The sequence below is a fragment of the Pseudochaenichthys georgianus genome, chromosome 14 (assembly GCF_902827115.2).
Source record: "Pseudochaenichthys georgianus chromosome 14, fPseGeo1.2, whole genome shotgun sequence".
Classification (NCBI taxonomy): domain Eukaryota; kingdom Metazoa; phylum Chordata; class Actinopteri; order Perciformes; family Channichthyidae; genus Pseudochaenichthys; species Pseudochaenichthys georgianus.
Genome location: NC_047516.1, coordinates 29,872,503 through 29,881,047, shown reverse-complemented (window position 1 = coordinate 29,881,047; position 8,545 = coordinate 29,872,503). Strand labels below are relative to the sequence as shown.

Here is an 8,545-nt window from a genome sequence, read left to right as displayed (position 1 = left end):
GGCGTGAATAAAATGTGCACTTAACTTTCATGTACTGAAAACAAAAGTAAAGAATTAAAGTTGTAAAATTAAAAGACTGAAAACCAAAAGAAAAACATGGAAGCAAACTCTCAATCACAAGGTAGCCACGCCCTAATGCACCTAACCTGCTTTATCGTTTATTTTACTCCCAATGCGACCAACATTTACAAAATGAGCATCATAATGTATTTAAGTGGACTTGAAACTAGTGATTATGATTAGGGGTCGACCGATAATCGGCTTGGCTTGGCCGATTATCGGGGCCGATATTCCGCATTTGACCGATTATCGGTATCAGCCTTTTTTTATCAAATTGCCGATAAAACTTTGGCTCTGATGCGGCCGTTTCTCTGGCTACAATCACCACTCTGTGTACACGAGCAATGTCCCGCCCACAGCGCTATCTGATAGGCTATTACTGAAGATTTTCCGGGCGGGAGCCAGCCAGAGAGGCGGGACCTTCTCCGATTACAGGCAGGTGCGAAAGAACGCCAGACACAGACTGAAGCAAGCAGCAGCGCTGAGCGGCAGAGCCATACATGTGTTAAACCGAAGTTCAATAAACATCCCTATCCCCTATGCTGAAGTTGCAAAAACACCACGATCTTATGATCTAATTCTATCAGTTTCCCAGTTACACAGGGACGCGGGAAGTCAGTCAGAGTTGGGGGTGCGTGCAGCGTCTCACAGCGGAGTAACGGCCCGTCCACACGACAGCGTCGACAGCGTCGAAAACTCCAATCTGCCCATTCACTTTCAATGGGGTGACGTCACGTTGCCTCGCTTTTTCGCCGAACTGAATTGTGGGTAGCAGAGTAGCCAGCGCCAGCCAATCAAATCCCGTTTCGGAAAATCTGACAGCTCAAGCCGTAGCCAATCAAACCGCGTCTCAGCTGGGAGAGATATCCCGCCGTTCATTTCTATATTTCAAAAAAAGTTGGAGGAGAAACTAACTATCGCCGTAGCAAATCACCCGGTTTTGTATGACCAGACCCTCTTCACCTACCGGGATACAAACCGGAGGAACCAGGCATGGAGGGAGGTGGCAGAGACAGTGGGGGAAACTGGTAGGTTTTCGCCTGTTTGGGGAGTTTATATATATATTGCTCCCATAAAATCCCCGGGGTTTTTTGCTTTGTATGTCGGGGGCGGGAGATTCATGTTGTTGGTCGTGTTGCTTGAATAAAATCCCCAAGCTCCAGACACGCCCAGCTCCAAGCTTTTTTTTAAGCTGTAGTGTGGACGCTCCGTAACTGTGGTGCGGAGGGGGGGGGGGGGGCTGCGAGTGGAGCCTCGCAGTTTTTCAGGTTGATATGTGAAGCTCATTAGCTAGCCAACATGTATCTAGCAAATGTTTAGCAAAATATTAGAAGCGAGGCTACTAGACTAACGTTAGGTCTACTGCAATAGCCTCACTTTTAATAGTTTGCCAAACATTAGCTAGCACTAGTGTTTTACAGTTGCTAGCAGCTTATTGGGATGTTATGCTAGATAGACAGATATAATAAATTAAGCATTATTGTTAGTTAAGCATGTCAGCCTGCAGCCCCACTTCTTGTCTCTCTCTCTAACTCATTGCAGATGGCTGCACTAAAGAAAAGGGCACATAGAGGAAACCAGTTGTAAGATGTTTAAAAGTTAATTAAACATGATATATGCTTAAATGCATTTCAAAGAAGTTGTGTTGGAGTTTGTGTTATTTTACATTTTGACACCAAGATTTTCTGATTTTACTGCAAATGTATATCGGTTCCAAATATCGGTTATCGGTCTCCTTGATTACTAATAATCGGTATCGGTATCGGCCTTTAAAAAGCCATATCGGTCGATCCCTAATTATGATCATAAACTCATTAGGAATATGTTTAAAATGTAATAAAGTTAGAACAAGGGTCATTTTTGTCATAGACTTCTAGAGAATCTGCATTCTATTTGCAACCAGTGGAGTCACCCCCTGCTGGCTATTAAAACAATGTCAGTGGAAGGTCATTTACAGTTTATCGGTTGCTGTTTTGTTGAGTGGTATGAGATGAGGATAAGAACAGAAAATTAGGAATGTAAATGTAGTCTTCTTGACAAACTTTAACACAGAAACATTGAAAAAAAGCACACTGATACATTTGTACGGCTTTTATTTCCTTTTAAAATGTAAATTGTAACTAAATATTGTTGTAATGCAAAGGCAGAATAGTACCTTTTTTATTTGTTTAAGTATATTTTTCCTAAAGATGTTATTTATCTTTCCAAACCCATCTCATCCAATTTTAACAAACCATTCTACATTGATAAGACTTTCCCCATTGTAACCCACGTTTGCACATTGGCTATCAATGCTTTGTAGACACTGCTGTTTAATGCATTTTGATATTTGTTTTGGCTTCATTTAGTCCGTGTCATGATTGGAAAAAGAGTATGCAGATGGAAATGGTTTTCAAGAACTGCCAGCAACAAGGCGAGCATAGCGTGATTCAAATTAAAGTTTAATGTGAGCCCTGGTGCTGTCGATGCTAGGTGAAGTAGGTTGAAGCAGGGGAAAGGAAAATAAAATCCATTTGGGATGAATCAATGTCTTGCCTTAACCTTGCAGGAGGGGGGATGCTGCCAAGGAGGCGACATTAGATTGCACTTCACGACTGTAAGGCTAGAAACTAGAAAGCGATCAAGGCGGCAGCTGCACAGTGACACATAAAGTGGAAGTCATTGAAATTAATGATTCTTATTTGGGTCAAGTGGCAGGAAGTAAACAGCGAGAATGGAAGTGCAAGATCAGTTATATGAAGCGTTCATATAGCTAAGGATGATAACATTGTAATACTGTCATGTCGTGTTTGGTACATCTCCTCCACAGTATAGGTCTTTGAGAGTTTGATTGTTTGAGTTTGATTGTTGCATGTGTAAAAGACATGTCTCTTCTATAAAACGATATCTATAAATCCACCAGAGGAAGCTCGATGACAGGGGTATTCAACTCAAATTCAACGAGGTCCAGTTAGAGAAAATCTCCCCATGCAAAGGTCCGGAACATCAAAATGGCTAATTTGCTTTATGAATTAGTGTGACATACAGTGGGGCAAAAAAGTATTTAGTCAGCCACCAATTGTGCAAGTTCTCCCACTTAAAAAGATGAGAGGCCTGTAATTTTCATCCTAGGTATACCTCAACTATGAGAGACAAAATGAGAAAATAAATCCAGAAAATCACATTGTCTGATTTTTAAAGAATTTATTTGCAAATTATGGTGGAAAATAAGTATTTGGTCAATAACAAAAGTTCATCTCAATACTTTGTTATATACCCTTTGTTGGCAATGACAGAGTTCAAACGTGTTCTGTAAGTCTTCACAAGGTTTTCACACACTGTTGCTGTTTTTTTGGCCCATTCCTCCATGCAGATCTCCTCTAGAGCAGTGATGTTTTGGGCTGTCGCTGGGCAACACGGACTTTCAACTCCCTCCAAAGATTTTCTATGGGGTTGAGATCTGGAGACTGGCAAGGCCACTCCAGGACCTTGAAATGCTTCTTACGAAGCCACTCCTTCGTTGACCGGGCAGTGTGTTTGGGATCATTGTCATGCTGAAAGACCCAGCCACGTTTCATCTTCAATGCCCTTGCTGATGGAAGGAGGTTGTCACTCAAAATCTCATGATACATGGCCCCATTCATTCTTTCCTTTACACGGATCAGTCGTCCTGGTCCCTTTGCAGAAAAACAGCCCCAAAGCATGATGTTTCCACCCCCATGTTTCACAGTAGGTATGGTGTTCTTTGGATGCAACTCAGCATTCTTTCTCCTCCAAACACGTCTAGTTGAGTTTTTACCAAAAAGTTCTATTTTGGTTTCATCTGACCATATGACATTCTCCCAATCCTCTTCTGGATCATCTAAATGCTCTCTAGCCAACTTCAGACGGGCCTGGACATGTACTGGCTTAAGCAGGGGGACACGTCTGGCACTGCAGGATTTGAGTCCCTGGCGGCGTAGTGTGTTACTGATGGTAGCCTTTGTTACTTTGGTCCCAGCTCTCTGCAGGTCATTGACTCGGTCCCCCCGTGTGGTTCTGGGATTTTTGCTCACCGTTCTTGTGATCATTTTGACCCCACAGGGTGAGATCTTGCGTGGAGCCCCAGATCGAGGGAGATTATGAGTGGTCTTGTTTGTCTTCCATTTTCTAATAATTGCTCCCACAGTTGATTTCTTCACACCAAGCTGCTTACCTATTGCAGATTCAGTCTTCCCAGCCTGGTGCAGGTCTACAATTTTGTTTCTGGTGTCCTTTGACAGCTCTTTGGTCTTGGCCATAGTGGAGTTTGTGGACAGGTGTCTTTTATACTGATAACGAGTTCAAAGAGGTGCCATTAATACAGTTAACAAGTGGAGGACAGAGGAGGCTCTTAAAGAAGAAGTTACAGGTCTGTGAGAGCCAGAAATCTTGTTTGTTTGTAGGTGACCAAATACTTATTTTACCGAGGAATTTACCAATTAATTCATTAAAAATCCTACAATGTGATTTCCTGGATTCTTTCCCCCCATTCTGTCTCTCATAGTTGAAGTGTACCTAGGATGAAAAATACAGGCCTCTCATCTTTTTAAGTGGGAGAACTTGCACAATTGGTGGCTGACTAAATACTTTTTTGCCCCACTGTATGTTGAAGTAGCCTGTAGCTTTATCAACGTCTGCATGTAATCAACAACTGACTGCCAATCAAATAAAGAAAGTACAATTCAAAAACAACTATTTATTGTCAATTAACATTGAACTATACAGTAAATACTGTGGATATGTGTAATGTTCCTGAAAATATGTGCATCTTAAAAGTGCTTAATTTTAGATACATAAAATAAAGTGTAGCAGCAGCTTGAGTTTCCCTTTTTCTTTGTTTACCGTTTCACATCATGACTTAACAGTTTCAGACGATTATAGAACAATACCAGTCTTTATACATCCTAACGGAGGCGTGTGGCGCAGTGGATAGAGCCTTTCTGTTTGGATCAGGGGGTCACAGGTTCAATCCCCACTGCAGTCAGCATGTCGTTGTGTCCCTGGGCAAGACACTCCACCCCAAATTGCTCCTGTGGGGATTGTCCACAGTATTTAGTATGTAAGTCGCTTTGGATAAAAGCGTCTAACAAGTAACATGTAACATAACAATTGAACAGTTTTAAAGTTTATCTTTCTTTCCCTCTTATATTGCAGTCCCTCACTCACTTTTTTTTTTATTCAGTGCGAGAATTGAGCTTGAGCTTGTCCTGCCAGGAGTTTAAATGAGGTGCTCATTGGTTAGCCTCGGTTAGCCTGCCCTGGAACGATATTTAGTTTTGACTGATCATATTGGGCTCTGAGACTGCTTATTTTTTGTGAACTCAGTTCTGACTTGAGAGGGAATGTTTGGTCAAACACTTTGTGTTTTGTCTCATAAGCCGCGTTCACACCGCGTACTTTTCAGTACTTAGTGCCCCGGGACTTATTACCCCAGGGCACTAGTAGCCTACCATCGCGTTCATACCGGAGTACTTTTCCCTGAGGGAAGATTACGCAAATGAGCCGCTGACGTCACTTCGTCTTCTTCTGCTTTGGGTTTACTGGCAGGCCGCAAACAACTTCACGACGTATACTGCCGTCCGAAATCCCCGGCCGGAAGTCCCCCGAGTAAATCGCCAGAACGCCGACACCTCCTCATCACTCCACCGCTCCCATGTTTTGTTTTTTTGCCATAAGTTATTCTCTCTCTGTTGGTGCGCGGGGCTAATGCTAATAATGCTAATGCCACAAATACAATGGAGCTTCACAAAACTTTTCAGAGTTTTACGGGGCGTGGTTTGCAATTTTCCCAGCCAATCAGAAATGGGGCACTATTTCCCCCCAGGATAGTACCACCTCTCAGCAGGCACTAAAAATGGGGGTAAAAGTTCCCGGCACTAAGTACCCTTTTTGGTGTGAACGCAACTAAAGGGGAAAAGTACTCCGGTGTGAACGCGGATAGTGGCGTTTTGGCACTTTTAATGAGCACCACGGTCTCTGAACAAATGAGACACACTGGTTCTGTGCTCCCAGTGGGCAGGATGAACATGAATGAGTCCGTCCACTCAGGGTTAAAAGCTCTGTTCTCACTGTCCCCTTTCCTCTTCTTGGAGAGCGCCATGTGTAATTATTTGTCTGTCGCTAACACGCTTGTCCACTCTCCTCTCCGCTTCTCTCCCTGTATCGCTAATTATTCTCTTCACTTACTTTCCTCTCCGCTTCTCTCTGACGCGCTCTCGTCTCTTCTTCTGTGTTTCTCTCCCTGTATCACTCACTCGTCTCTTTCGCCCCCTGTCGGCGGCGGTTAAAATAGAATCGCCCCGTCAAAATTGAAATCCCCTATTAATGTATTGATTATAGGTCCGGGTCCGTATAGGTCGGCGTCTGGGTCCGGATCCGGACCGCGGTCCGCCTGTTGCCGACCCCTGCTCTATGACATACATAACATGCAAGTCTGACTTTGTGCAGACATAGAAAACCAGAGTTAAAGACATGGGATGTTTACATGGTGCAGAAACTACTTCAAAAACACATCCCCATTAGAAGTGACTTCCTGAAGTCTGCAGAAATGGTATCAGTTATTCCATGAATTAAACTTCTAATCTAAATCTTATCTAAGTCTCTCAGAACTGACCCAAACCTTTACAGTTTTAGATGACATAAAACAACACACTTTTACCAATAACCAGGAAAGAGGAAAACTTCATTGTATGTATTTCGTATGATATTGTCTTTGACAGCAATTGTGCATTTCTTTGATATTCAACTTGTTTTCAAGGACAGTATATACTGATTGTGCAATTTGTAGTTTCTGAGATATTCTCTTATCATATTACATTTATATATATATTACCTTTTCAGCAAGAAGGTTTTACTCCGTTTTTTGAAAATGTATTTACATATCTATTAAGGCAAGCCCAGAAAATGTCAACATTTACAATGCGTCCAAAAATGTGTTACATTTCCTGTTAGCTTGTGTTCTGTTTTGCAGTGATTTAGCATCTAATATTTCATATAATTAAAAAGTGTAGTTGTTGTTTACTTTAAAAAATAAGACTTGAATCATTTATGGCGCATTCCATTGCAGGGCCTCGCTCGGCTTAGTACGGTATAGTTAGGCTTGTTAGGACTGGCTCACTTAATGCTGTGTTTCCATTACAGTTTAGTAGCTGGGGCAGTAACTATAGTAGCGCAGTGTAGGCGGAGCCGTGACGTCATCTTCAATGCGAACCACAGAAAAACAACATCAGCCGTTAGCCGTTAGCACTCAAGTTCACAGCTCCTCGTATCTGTTCAGAAACTTAAACAAAAAAAGTTAAACAAGTACAAACCACAGACTGTCTGTGTCATGGCGAATACAGTCGCTGGTTTATTTATGTCAGTATAGGCCGTTGTTGTGAGTGTGGACGGTCGGAGCATATACTGCGTTAGCTTAGCCGATCTCCATTTAGAAAACACGCATTTTAAAAGGTTTTTGACCTGCCGTCTGTCTGCAGACTTGACAAAGCATTAATTCATGGTTTTTACTAACCGGTATCAGGATGTTGTTACTTCGGCATCATTTTGAAACGTGTATTACAATTAAATCACGGTCAAATATGTTCATTTTGTTGTAGTTGTAGCCCCCTTGCTAGCGATTCTCTCTCTAGTTTTGCATACTCAGCCCGACTCAGCCTGGTTGTTGGCCCGCTAAGAACCTCGATTTTATGGGGCCAGAAAAACTGTGAAATAGTACCCGCTAGCCTAGCCAGTACTAAGCCTATTGTGGCTTAACCCGCGATCCTCGCTGTAGTGGATATAGCCTTGATCTCTAGGTAGGCCTAAATACTTATATGCCAATACATGACAAATGTTACTTAACAAAAATGTATGAAATTCCTTTTATAATATTTTACATATAACCTAAGTTTAAGTAGTTTTCTTGTTTGCCAAGTGAATGAGTACATTAAGAAAAGCATTGTACAGTATGTTATTATCTGAAGGTGGGCCATGGCAACAACAGTAGAAGTAAAACTTCAAAATATTTAAATTCTACTACAGGAGAAACTTGATATGCTCTGAAATAAGGTGGAGATTTACAGAATGAAAATAAAAGTTCTATAAGCTCTAAAACGATCCTCATTGGAAATTATATAATTTCCAATGAGGATCGTTTTAGAGCTTATAGAATATATATATATATATATCATAACAAAATCCGGGACATAATGCATAACTTCTGATTTAAAAAGGCCTATTTATCTACAGGTTCTACGGATTCAAACCTTATCAGCCTGGTGTCTGTTCTTCTGTTTATATAAATGAATCCTGAATCAGGAACAGGAACAGAAAATAAAAGGATACAAATATAAACATCATATAGATTATCAAAAAAAGGTTGAGCCACTTGATGGAACTTTCTTTCAATATTTATATACATAATGGGGGCAAAATCTTTTTAAACTATATTAAAGTGATAGACTATTAGATGCACAAGGATTCTGTGTGCGTCATCATGTCGTTTATG

The 8,545-nt window shown here is 41.4% G+C and overlaps 1 protein-coding gene across 1 annotated transcript in view; it reads left to right on the top strand.

The window, feature by feature from the left end:
- Positions 1-8,545, top strand: part of kcnip1b (Kv channel interacting protein 1 b) — an 80,810-nt gene that overhangs the window by 22,300 nt on the left and 49,965 nt on the right. The window lies entirely within an intron of this gene.